Source organism: Notamacropus eugenii, chromosome 5, assembly GCF_028372415.1.
Source record: "Notamacropus eugenii isolate mMacEug1 chromosome 5, mMacEug1.pri_v2, whole genome shotgun sequence".
In the NCBI taxonomy this organism is placed as follows: Eukaryota; Metazoa; Chordata; class Mammalia; order Diprotodontia; family Macropodidae; genus Notamacropus; species Notamacropus eugenii.
This window is the reverse complement of record NC_092876.1, coordinates 304868730-304882739: the sequence shown is the minus strand read 5'-3', so window position 1 is coordinate 304882739 and position 14010 is coordinate 304868730. Positions and strand designations below refer to the sequence as shown.

Sequence of the window (14010 nt, the reverse complement as noted above, 5' to 3'; positions counted from 1 at the left end):
ATTATATGTTTTAGAGATGATAGACTACATTTACTGTAAGCAATATTTTTCTCTGCCATACAAAATAACTTTATGGTCAAACACAATATGTAGAGTAGAATATTATGTTCTCTTTAGTTTTAAATAGATTATGTAACCATAACTATGTGATGTAATATAGAACAATATTTACAGAATTGTGTCAATTCCTACTTCATAATTTCATTACAGATTCTATCAATTCATGTGCAGATTATCTCATAAAACAGTTATGTTGATGAAATAGTGGACAAGGGTCAATAGTTATTAATACTTTGATCTCTGCTATTTGACAATAACATTCATTGTTTTGTTAGATATTTGGGGCAATTCTCATTTTCAGATAAATGGAATATTTCAACAAAAACTTGTCACATTGATCCTTAGGTGAAAGACCCTGCTAATTGCTGGGAGAGAAGCAAATTTTAGATAAAAGAAGATCCTGCAAACACTTATGTTCAGCTCTACATAGCTCTGAATTAAAAATTTGCTATTGTAGTTTTCTATCTATTTGAATTTGGGGAAAACCTCTGATCCTTATTGACAGAAAGAAATATGGAAGTTCATTTCTAGCCCTACAATTACAAAAGCTTTTGAATGACTCAAATTAATATACAAATATTCTTTTAACTTATATTTATTCAGTTCCTACTATGTGAAAAACACTGTGTGAAGCTTTTGTGGAGATTCAGAGATAATTAAGACATCCTCACAAAAAGCCAGAAACTCAAAATACTTTATTACAGTAATAGTGAATGCAAATCAGTAAATATAATCAAAGCACAGTAGAATAACGTAAAGAATTCTCTAGATTAGGTAACTTTTGAACCAGATTTCAAAGAAAAGGGGATAATTGGAACAGTCATGATGAAGTGTCAAGATATCAGTTTCTTTCACATCAATATACAAGCATAAAAAGCCTTTAAAAAAAACAGAACTCTACTAATTTATTTTTCCCATGTTTGACAACCATGTGCTACTCTAGGCTCTAACAAAAATGAGCTCTTCTCTACCCCCACCCATAGCTTCTCATCTGTAATTTCTGATCATCCACTCACACTATCTTCTGAGCTTATGATGCCATCTCTCTCTCCTTACTACATCATGAAATCCTAACCATCCACTAAGGTCTAGCTCAGATGTTGCCTGCTCTAGAAAACCTTTATTCTTCCACTTGTGTATTGCATATAGCTCTTTCTTTATGATTGTTTTTTTTGCATTTATAATTTATTGTTACAATCCAATATTGTGAAGTTGTTCAACAAAAATGGTTCATTCTTAGGAACTCTACCATAACACTATCTAGCCACATGACTAACCTCAGGTCTGAAAGTCCAGACCTAAGTCTCTCACAGCACTGCTTAATATGTGTGTTACATGGCCCACTATATCCATCACTAGCCATAATGAGTTACATTCCATCTGGGCCATCTTTCTTGCCATCTGCCACACTAACAAGTATTTACAAGCTCTGTAGCCATGCTCAAACCAATACTGCTATTGTTATTGGTCAGTCCTTACTGGCTCAACTCAATCATCAAACCAAAATATGACCCCATCATGTATCTTCTACTCCACTATATGTTGTCCCCTATTAGAATAAAAATTCCTTGAGAGGAGAAACTGCCTCAGTTTTGCATTTACACCCTCACCATTATTCCAAATGCTTGGCACATAGTAAACAGTTGATAAATTATTTTTTTTTTTATCCATGCATTCATTCATTCTCTTTTCCCCCATTTTTTCATTCTATGGAGCAGTTACTTTCTTAAGAAAACTGTTGCAAACATTACAAATGAACAAGCAACCTGGATAATGTCATAATGAGATCTGGTTATAATATAATAACTTTATCATGAAATAAGCAGAGTAATAGCTTGGGGTTATGACTAATGATTTTTTAGTCATAATTCCTAGTTATGTCATAATATTTGTTGTTATTATTTGGTCATTGTTGGTCATGTTTGACTCTTCATGACACAATTTTGGGATTTTATTGGCAAAAATATTGAAGTGCTTTGCCATTTCCTTCTCCATATCATTTTACAGAGAAGGAAACTGAGACAAACAGGGTTAAGTGACTTGCCCAGGGTCACACAACTAAGTGTCTGAGGCTAGATTTGAACTCAGGAAGTTGAATCTTTCTGATTCTAATCCCTATGCTCTATACACTGTGGCAACTAGATGCCCTATGTCATAGCAAATTATGGCTAACTGGGGTTTCATTCCAAGGTAGCCAGATTTAGAATGCTCTTATAGAATGTGTTCTCCTGAAGTAAGCAGAACCAATTGAACTTTGCATATGGCAGGAGTAGTTATAAGAAGATATGAAATGACAATAAATAATTGAATAATAAATGATGTTGAATTGTACTGAGCACCATGTATAAGAAAGAAGCGGAGGAGCCAGCAAAAGTGTAGGAAAGAACAATATTATCCTCTTACCCAATTCACTTCCCATTCTTGACCCATCCTGCTTTCTCATATTCTCTGTGAGAGCCTCCTCGAGTTTGGAAGTCTCTGACTGTTAGGGTCTTTTCTCTTTCATCTCACTTTCCTTTCCCAGGAACTTGAATGATAAATTTCATCATTTACTAGAAGACATCTTTTGTTCTACTTGCTATTTTCATGTTTTAGGATTCTTTTTCATAACTTAAAACCTTCCAGTTAAGGCTTTGGAAATAACAGCGGAGAGTACACTATCACTAAAGATATATTTTTTATCTCAGAGATGGTATGTTGCACTGGTAAGCATACTGGCCTTGGAGTCAGCTTAGACAGCTTTAAATCATACTTTCTCACTTACTACCTATGTTCAAGTTAAGTCAACAAGCATTCATCTTATTAAGTGCCAACTCTGTGCCAGAGACTGTGTTAAATGTTGGGGATACAAAGAAAAGCAAAAGCATTACATACTGTTTTGTTATCTCAGAACTGACTGACTGCAGACAAGCCACAAATAAATATGAGCAAGATATATACAGAATAATTTGGAGAATTCAGAAGGAGGGAAATAACAGTAAGAAAGACCAGAAAAGGGAGTTTGGAAAAGAGTTTTAGCTGAGACTTGAAGAAAGCCAAGGATGCGAGGAGGTAGAGATGAGGATAAAGAGAATTACAGCCATAGGAGACAGTTGGTAAAAATGCATGGTCAGGAAATGGAAATTTTTGTTGTTGTTGTTTGAGGAGCATCAAGGAGAACAGAATCATTAGATCAATGTATATTTGGACTGGAGTAAAGTGTAGATGACAAGAAAGGTCCAGGTTAAAAGTTATAAAGAGGATTTTATAGTTGTTGCTGTAAGCAATAAGGATGGACTGGAATTTCTTAGACATGGGGATGTTACAAAGTCAGACCAGGACTTTAGGAAGCTCATTTTGAAAGTTGAGTGGAGCATAGATTGGATTAGGGAGAGACTTGAAGCAAGTAAGGTAACTAGAATTCTGCAGTCAGTAAGGACTACACACAGAGGTGCAACATCAAAAGAGAGAAGGGGATTCATATGAGAGATGATGTGAAGGAAGAATTTATAGGACAAAAAATAACAAATTTGATTTCAAGAGTGTGAGAAGGAACCTGAATGTGACATGTAGGTTGCAAGTCTGGTTAACTGAGAGAATGGTGATGCTCTTGACAGTAAGAGTAACATTAGGAAGAGGGTAAGGTTTTTTGAGAAAAAAAATGAGTACAGTTTTGGATATTTTGAGCATATGATACTTACAGGGTATCTTTTCAGCTCTTTAACAGGCAGTATAAGGCTGAAGGTCCAGAGAAAGGTTTAGATTGAACTGATAATCATCTACCTAGGAATGACAGTTGAATTCATGAAAAAAATGAATTCATCAAACAAAATAGTATAGAAAAAGGATAGAAGCAGGTCTAAGAGAGAGACCTGAAAGATAGCCCACAAGTTAGTAAGTATGACCAGGATGAAAACACAACAAAGGAGAAGCAGGGTCAGATAGGTAGGAGGAGATTCAGGAGACGGCAGAGTTATGAAAATCTAGAAAGAAGTATCAAAAAGAGGTTGATCTGGAGTATGAAAGGCTACAGAGAGATATAAAAAATTATGGAGATTAAGATTTTGCGATTGGTATTATGGCAATTAAGAGATCATGAGTAACTTTGGAGGAACTAGTTTAGGTTTACTGATGAGGTCAGCAGTAAGAATTCAGTTAAAATGGAATGAGACTAAAGAAAATGGAACCATTCGTTGTATACAGTTTTCTTCAGGAGTTTAGTCATTAAAGGGTGGAGAGATATAGGATAAAAACTATTGAAGATGGATGATATAGGATAAAAACTATTGAAGATGGATCGATCAAGCAAAAGTTTTTTGAGGGAGAGGGAGGCAAATAAATGTTTTTAGTTAGTAGGCAAGCAGTCAACAGACAAGGGGAGTCAGAAAATAAGTGAGTGAGTTGAGGATATGGGGGAGAGCAGGGTGTGGGAGAATACAAACTAGATGGAAAGGGCTTATTTTACATATTGATGGGTATGCCTTTTGAAAGAAAAAGACCACCTTTTCATGTGTGACAGGGGTGAAGGAAAAGATAGTGGGGGAAGTCATATTAGTGATAGAAAATGAGCAGAAGGGAGGAAGAGGGAATTCATGGTGAATGACCTCAATATTTTTAGTGAGATGTGTGGCAAGTTTCAAAATTGAGAATGTAGGATGAGTAAAAACTATAGACAGTTTAATATAAAATGGAAAGTTTTGAAAAAGTCAAATAAGTTAGTATCTACTAGAAATGTAAAAAAAAAAGTTTGCATTGTATCATTGAAGGCTCTGTTAAGATTATATAATAAATTTGTAGTGAACCTAGTCCACATGTTTTAATGATTTTCTTGGGTTTTATTCAGGAAGATATGGATAGAAGTGAAGACAGAAGATGATAGAAGTAATCCAATATGGGTCAGGGTAAATTAGTGATAAGACAGTGGACCAAGGTACTTGAGAGAAGAGTACAGTGTAGAGTTAAAATGGTCAAGTTGAGGAAGAGAAGAAAGTAGAGCTAGCATAAAGTTAATGGCCTGGGTGTGGCGAGTGCATATTCAATTGAGAGGTCAAAAATCTTGATAAGAACAAAGAAGACCGGCAGTTACAAGGCAGAATGAAAGGTGGAAAAACAGAAGACTGCACTCAGGTAATGGTGTTTTAGAGAATAGGAACACAAAAGGAGAATACTTGTGAATTTGTTGCCATGTCCTGCAACATCAAGGCTGTGACCATCTATCTGTGTTGCTAAAGCAAGTTAGAGGAGTAGCTCAAAGTGAATTATTAATTTGAGGAACTTTGCTCAGTTTGCTTTTATTCCCTCAACTTTAAACTCTACATCTATAACATGAAGAGGGCAATAACTGCATCACCTAGTTCACACAGTTTAGTTAGAATGAAATGTGATAATGCATGTAAAGAGCTTTTATAAATATTGACAGTCAGTGTCTAGCACAGAAACATGCATAAAGCAAATTCGTTTTTTTAAATTAAATTATTTTATTTGTTTTCAGGATTCGATAATCATTTCCATATACCTTAGATTTTTTTGCCCTCTCCTCGCCTCGTTCCACTCTCCCTCCTCACTCCCTCCCTGAAGTGGCGTACAAACTTACATAGGTTCTACATGTACGTTCCTATTAAATACATATTGCTTAGATGAGTTAACATGAATATGAGAAACCATAAAACAAAATCAAACAAAACACAATACAAAAGGAAATGATCTGTGTCTATATGCCATTCAATTCTACAGTTCTTTCTTTGGATGAAGAAGGCATTTTGTCTCAAGAGTCCTTGGGAAGATTTTAAGTCCTTGCATAGAAATGAAGTACTAAGTCTACCAGAAAAATTCCTAGCACATTGTAGTTGTTGCTGAGTACAAAGTTTTCCTGCTTCTGCTCCTTTCACTCAGCATCAATTTATATAAGTCTTTCCAGGCCACTCTCAAGTCTTCCTGTACATTGTTTCTCATTGCAAATAATATTCCAATACATTCATAACCACAACATGTTCAGCCATTGTCCAGTCCTATGTGATCATAATGTATTTTTCTCATGATAAGTTGCTGTATTTTTTTTTGCTAATATCTTATTTAAAATTTTTGCTTCTGTACATATTAGAGAAATTGGTCTATAATTTTCCTTCTCTGTTTTGGCTCTTCCTCATTTTATATATCAGAACCATATTTGTGTCATAAAAAGAATTTGGTAGGACTCCATTAATTTTCCCAAAGTTTCTGTAAAGTATTGAAATTAACTGTTCTCTAAATGAATTTTCTTGTAAATCCATCTGACTCTGGAGATTTTTCCCTTGGGAATTCATTGATGGCTTATTCAATTTCTTTTTCTGAGATGGGGTTACTTAAGTATTCAACATCCCCTTCTGTTAATGTGGGCAATTTATATTTTTTAAAATATTCATCCATCTAGTTTCGTTTGTCGAATTTATGGGCGTACAGTTGGGCAAAGTAATTGCTAATTATTGTTTTAATTTCCTCCTCATTGGAGGTGAATTCACCCTTTTCATTTTTGATATTGGCAATTTGGTTTTCTTCTTTCTTTTCTTGTAATCAAATTGACCAAAGTTTTAAAAATTTTATTGTTTTTTCATAAAACCAACTCTTGGGTTAATTTATTAGTTCTATAGTTTTCTTAATTTCAAGTTTATTAATATCTCCATTGATTTTCAGTATTTTTAATTAGGTATTTACTTGGGAATTTTCAATTTATTCTTTTTTTAGCTTTTTCAGCTGCATACCCAATTCATCAAACTCTTCTTTCTCTATTTTGTTCATGTAGGCAATCAAGGATATAAAACTTCCCTAAGAACTGCTTTTTCAGTGTCCCTGAAGTTTTGGTAGGTTGCCTCATTATTGCCATTCTTTTGAATGAAGTTATTGATTGTTTCTATGGTTTGTTCTTTAATCCACTCATTCTTTAGGATTAGATTATTTGTTTCCAATTAATATTTGGTTTATTTTTCCATGGCATTTTATTACATATAATTTTAATTGCATTATGATCTAAGAAGAATGCATTGACTATCTCTGCCTTTCTGCATTGGATTGTGAGGTTTATGCCCTTGTACATGGTCAATTTTGTATATGTGCCATGTATTGCTGACAAAAAAGCATTTTCCTTTCGATCCCCATTTGTTTTTCTGCAGACATCTATTATATCTACCTTATCCAGAGTTTTATTCATCTCCTTAACTTCTTTCTTGTTTCTTTTGAGGTTAGATTTATGAAGTTCAGAGAAGGCAAGGTTGAGCTCCCTCACTAGTATAGTTTTGCTGTCTATTTCTTCCTGTAACTCCCTTAACTTCTCCTCTAAGAATTTGGATGCTATACCACTTGGAGCATATATGTTTAATAATGAAATTGCCCCATTGTCTATGGTGCCTTTTAGCAGGATATAGTTTTCTTCCCTATCGCTTTTGACCAGATTTATTTTTGCTTTTGCTTTGTCTGAGATTAGGATTGCTACCCATGCTTTCTTCACAACAGCTAAAGCATAATATATTCTTCTCCAACCTTTTACCTTTACCCTGTGTGAATGCCCCCATTTCAAATGTGTTTGTTGTAAACAACATAGTGTTGGATTATGGTTTTTAATCCAATCTTCTATCCATCTCCATTGTATGAGAGAGTTCATCCCAGTCACATTCAGTGTTATGATTACTATCTGTGTCTTTCCTTCCATTCCCTTTTCCCCCTTTATGCTTTAAGTTCTTCCTTCTCCCTTCCCCTCCACAATAAAGCTTTAATTTTTAACCACTGCCTCCCTCAGTCTTCCCTCCCTTCTTTCAGCCCTCTTCCCTTTCAATCCTCTTTTCCCTTACTACTTCTTACTTCACTTATAGACTCCCCTCCATTTTCTTTCCCCTTCCCCTCCTTTTCCATCTGTCCAATTGTTGCTTTTATGGAGTTATTTTCTCCAATTACATTTTGTACTTCCTTTTCCATTTGTACAATTATTCTTTTAAATTCTTCTGTGATTTCTTTTTTTCATATTTTTAAAATCATTGGTCAGTTTTTCTTCTATTTCTCTAATTTGGCTTTCAAAATCCTGCCTGAGCCCTTGCAAGAGTGCTCTTTGTGCTTCAGGGCAGTTCATATTCCCTTCTGAAGTTTCTGATGGGAGTAAAGTCAATGATCAATGCTGAGCTCTTTGGTATTTGTGTTTTGGTCCTTGTCCCCTTAGAAAGATTCTATGGTCTTTTCTCTTCTGCTTTGCTTCTTACTCATGATGATCACCCTTTTCCTGGCTTTTAAAGTAGATCTCTGCATTTGGGGCACAGGGGACTCGGTTCCACTGTTCTTGTGCCTAAAACTTGAGGCTTTGTGTGCTGTGGCCTCTGGTTCCTTCAGCTAGAAGCTAAAATGCTGCAGCTTACCTGGTGCTGAGCTGGCTGGTGTTAGAAAGCAGAGGCCAGGTGAGGTCTTTTTGGGTTTCCCTAGAGTTATCCTGGAGCTAGCCGTGTTAAGTGTGTGAGATGGGTGGTCTGGCCAAAGGAGGTCTCCTCTGCTGAGCTAGAGCATAGACAGGCTCAGTGCTTGGTGACCCCATCTGTGCTAGTGTCTTCTCTATTTCCCTGGGATGCTGAAGCACACTTGGATTCCTGGAGCTGGTAACTGCAGGCTTTACCCCCCTGGGACTCAGGATCTTCTCCCAGTTTGCTGAGGTGGGGATGTCTGGGACAGCTCTGGTATTGCACTGGTCCCTTTCAGCAACAGCAACAAGGACCCTCCTTAGTGATTTTCTTACCCTTATAAGCTAAGGGACTGTTTATCCCTTCTGCTGCTCCCTCTGGTCCAGGATTTTTCCTAGGGAGATATTCTCTGGGCTCTTCAAGGTCAACAAGGGGAGGAAGATAGCAATTATTGATCACTCCACCATCTTGGCTCCCCTATAAAGGAAATTCTTAATAAATATTTTAGAAATTAAATTAGTATTCGATGAGGTAGCTGCTGTTAAGTTGGCCCTAATCTTCTTTTGTCACTATTCATTTTCAATTCAGTTAAATTCAACAAATATTTATTAAACATTTACTTAGTCATGATGTGAGATTCTAGGAATCAAAAGATATAATTGACCAGTCCCTCCCTTCAATTAGCTTACCTTCTTAGTGGGGAACACAGGAAGGAAGAGGTTTAAATATGCATAGGAATAAATACAAATTAAATACAAAATAATTTTGCCAGGGCTAAGTTGCATTGGGGAGAACTAACAAAATATCCACTCCATAAAGCTCTCTCTTATAGGAAGTAAATTAGAGCTAACTCTTGAATACAGCTGTGCCCAGGGGTACTCTGTAGCCAGTTTGTACAGGCTTTTGAGAACCAGTTTTACATTTTTCATTGTAAGCATTTACACTCTGGAAATAAGCAAACAGTAGAAATCAGGGCTTGAGATTTTGTTTTGTTGATTGTCTAGACTTAAGAAAGATATACAGAAAAATGTTAGTAATTTAAGTCAAATTTAAAATGAATCATGGGTACTTGATTTTTTTTTTTTTACTGAAGAATCAGGGCTTAAACATTTGTCAGCACATCCCTGTAGGTATTCTAGAAAGTGAGAGTGAGATGGAACATTGCAGGCTGTACAATGACCAGGAGAAAAAAGATGGAATGCCAGGCACCTAAGACAATAAATAGGCTGGCATGATTAAAATACATATTTAATAAATATATTAATGTGAATAAAATCTGGAAAGATAATTTAGAGCAAGATTGTGGAAGATTTTAAATGCTGAAGAGTAAAGAGGAGGTTATATTTCATTCTGGAAGCAAAAGGAAGGTGCTGACATTTTTTTGAACAGGGAAGTAATTTGGTCAGACCTGTCCTTCAGTCATATCAATTTCACGTCTGGGATTGGGGAAGAAAAGAGAATAGAGTAACAGAAACTGTTTGGTGACTTCAAAAAAAAAGGTACTGAGGAATTTCCAATCAATATAGATTCAACACATTTCTGGAAACTGTCATCCAATACATAGCTAGTACCCTTTATTTTTTCTTTTAAATTGAGCGTAGTACTCAGATGACTTGGAAGAGGTAGGAGGTTAGGATCAAATTTTCTTTATATACTCAGCTGTATGTATCAGGGTATTTCAAAAAGCTTTTCACATTTTTAAGAAAAATGCCTTCAGGATTGACAATGTTCCAAAAACTTCCACAACTATTCCAATCACCATCAGAATATAGCAATGAACTAATCACTTACTTGATTGCTGCTCTCATCAGCTTCTCAAGAACATGTGAACTTTCCCAAAGAAAAGGGCAATCTGTTCAGAGGAATTGTTTGATGGTCTAATTTTGCTCCAAAGAAATCAGCTAGATGTATTTACATTTCTAGATCACTTACTGTCATTCAGATAAAATAATCTGGTCACTTTTGATTTTCAAAGACAGAGCCAGTTGGTTCCTGGGATTTTCGTTGCTATTTTGAGCCCACAAGGGAAGAAATTTGCATGCCTTAAAAGTAGTCAGCTTTCATTTTTTGGCCTAGAAACAAAAGAAATTCTAGAGACACAAGTCTCAGAAAGTTCTAACAGTTAGATGCAAAGCAGTTGGCATTCCAGCATAATCTCATTTGCACATCTTGTTGCTTGAAAGGTTAACTATATTTGCTGAAACCAATTTGAGCAAGTGCTGGAAACAGCTCCAGTAAGTTGATTTCAACATCTTCACACACAACTCTCCCATCTTTATTAAGAGTTTCATTGTAGAACAACAACAAAAAAACCTTATTATCAAATCCTAGTGTTTTCTAAATTTTTATGTTAAGCAAAGCAAGAAACTTCACTTCTGAAAACTACTAAAGAATCTTAATTTTGACATTTTTTTCCTGTGGCAAAATAATCTTATGCTGCAAGAGACATTGTCCTCTAAGTCTTAAAAATACCAAAGGTGTAATTAAGATTACATAATTCTTTTAATTATCACTTCTGGAAAACAAAAGCAATGATATTAAAAAAGATGACGTTTAGACTTTACATGTGTCTTAAAAGTGTTAAATATTTTGCTTTTCCCTGTGAATCAAAAGTTCATCTCAAAGAAATGTTCTGTGAGGTTGTTTCAAAGTATAAAATCAGAGGAAGAGTATAAAGGCTTATATTTCACCAAATTGTATATAATTTGCAGTTGTGCCCAGCAAAAAAGTAGTGCTTATTCTTATGACTCAAAAATCAATGACTAAAGTCTATACAAGAAAATGCTATCTCTAGATAAACATAGGTAATGGATCAGAAGGGATCATTGGAGTCTAGGCACAGAGTAGGGAGCAATGAATTCTGTGAATCACTTATCTTCAGGATGATAGATGAGTTGTAAGATTGATTTTGCATTAGTTTATTCTTCCTTTGCAAGTACATGTTTTCTAACTGAAAAAATACTGTCACTTCTATTTAAGGTGAACTCAAGTTGGTGCTATTTGGTCCCTTTTTGTCACTCTTGCTTTGATGAAAAAATATTTAAATGACATTAGCCACTTACTATAGATGGCATTAACCTTGGCCATTCCTTGAGTTGAGAACTATTAATGTATCAGATCATGAGTACATTTTATGTGAACACAGCACCCTCACTTGCATGGCAGTCACAGCTAAGAATTTTTGCACATGTAGATAAGAAGCAACAAAATATAGTAGGGTCACAAAGAATAACAACAACAAAAAAAAGCAAAAATATTTTCTGGCCATGGCAATATGTGTTTCTGTGTGCATGCATAAATATATATATATATAGGTAGGTAGGTAGGTAGGTATGTGTGTACCTATATATTCATCCATGCATATATTCATTTTTATTCTGAGAAATATAATATATAAGCAGATAAATATATACAAACTAAATTTCAGGGGGGAAAAGTAACAACCTGGGGAATTGGGAAATGGATATCACAGAAATTAACTAGGGATTAGAAGAGGTTTAACTAAGGAGGGAGGATACTACAGGCATGGAGCACTGGATGTGCAAGATTATAAAAAAGAAGAGATGGAGAGAAGTAAGTAGTGTATTTTTTTTTGCTAGAAAATAGAGTATGCAAAGGGTAATAATGGACAGCAAGCCCAGAAAAGGCATACTAGAGCAAAATTTTGAAGAATTTAATATATCATTCTGATGAGTATATGTTATCCTACAGACAACAATTAGAAAGTCATTGAAGGTTCTTGAGATGGGGGTTAACATGAACATATATGCTTTAAGAAGTCAACTTAAGGAAATATGAGAAAAAGAGAGATTGGAAACTGAAAATTCAGTCAGAAAATGATTGGACAAGAGGTGATGAATACCTGAACTAGGATGGTAGTTATATTAGAGAAAAGAGGATAGATATGAGAGATGGAGTTCCAGTAAAATAAATAAAACTTGGTAGTTTCTTGGATAAGGGGGTGGGATAGGGTATATGGTTGTGGGAGCAGGAAGAACTAAGGATGATAATGAAGTTGTGAACCTGGGTGACTGGAATGGTGATTGTGTCCTTAAAAGAAACAGGGAAATATGGAAGAGAGATGGGTTTTGGAGTAAGCAAATAAATTTTATTTTAGACTTTTTAAGTTTGTGATGCCTTTGGCTCTTTGAGCTAAAGATTTGCAACAGACTCTATTATTTGGCAGAGAGATTAAGGGTCCATATGAAAATCTGGAAGTTATCTATGGCTGTTGGTTGGTTGTTGTCCTTTGTTCTCTAAGAGGAACAAAATGACATCACAATGAAAAAGTCAAGTTTCAATGTGTCTAACTGTGGCTGTTCAGACAAACATGAGCTCGGACTACTCTACCACAGATTGGGTACAGATAGTCCATGTGAACATTTGGGGTGGATACTCCAATTTGCATGTACTACTTTATTTTGTGCTGTCTCACTTCTGCTTTGCTCATGGAGAATAGCACCCTTTCTGATATGGGTATGCCATGCTGAGTGGTCCTGTGCCAGCATCTCCCATGTCCCACAATCAAATCCAACATTCTTGAGGGAGACCTTGAGAGTGTCCTTGTATCTCCTGACCACCATGTGATTACCTGCCCATGCAAGTTCTCCATAAAATAGTCTTCTTGGCAACCATACCTTTTGCATTCGAATAATGTGGTCATCAGAGTTGTACTCTCTGAAGCACAGTTTGAATGTTTAGTAGCTTAGTTCGAGTAAGGACTTCAGTGTCTGGTACTTTATCCTGCCAGGCGATCTTCAGAATCTTCCTAAGACAATTCAAATGGAAGTGATTTAGTCTTCTGGCATGGTGCTGGAAGACTGTCCATGTATCACAGGCATACAACAATGAGGTTAGCACAATGGCTGTGTAGATCTTCAGCTTGGGAGTCAATCTAATACCTCTTCTCTACCACACTTTTCTTCAGAGCCTCCCAAACACTGAGTTAGCTCTGCAATGTGTGTGTCAACCTCATTTTCAACATGTACATACCTGGAAAGTGTACTACCAAGGTAAGTGAACTTATCCACATCATTCAAAACTCCTCCATTTGTTGTAATCGATGATTCCATGCATGGATGGTGTGGTGGTGGCTGATGGAGCACCTGTGTTTCCTTGGTGTTAATTATTAGGCCAAAATTAGCACAGGCAGCAGAGAATTTATCCATACATCATTGAATCTGTTTCAGAGGCAGCATTGAGTGCACAATCATCTGCAAATAGAAAATCACGCACCAACACTCCCTCCACTTGGGTCTTGGCTTGTAGCCTTTTGAAATTGAAGAATTTGACATCAATATGGTAGCTGACCTTGGTGCAGTGTTCATCCTCATTGACTACCTGGAGGAAGAATATAGAAAAAATAGAGATAAGAACCTGTGACTGAGACCTGAAGACACCCTCACTTAAGATTAAGAGTACAGAGGATAACTTAGGAAAACATGATTAGGTCACATAACTGGCAAAGTGTTGGAGTATGTGCTTTTCCCAACTCAGTGAAATACAGAAAGTACAGGAAAAAATATGCAGCAGATAAATATGAACTAATTGTAGTTAAATT

At 35.8% G+C, this 14010-nt stretch overlaps 1 long non-coding RNA gene across 1 annotated transcript in view; it reads left to right on the top strand.

Annotated features, from left to right (window-relative positions):
• The window catches only part of LOC140506282 (uncharacterized), a 94927-nt gene that overhangs the window by 61080 nt on the left and 19837 nt on the right, over positions 1-14010 (top strand). Inside the window, exons 4-5 of the long non-coding RNA XR_011967848.1 lie at positions 6818-6875; positions 13378-13462. This is a non-coding gene — a long non-coding RNA (uncharacterized lncRNA). The remainder of the gene's footprint in view (positions 1-6817; positions 6876-13377; positions 13463-14010) is intronic.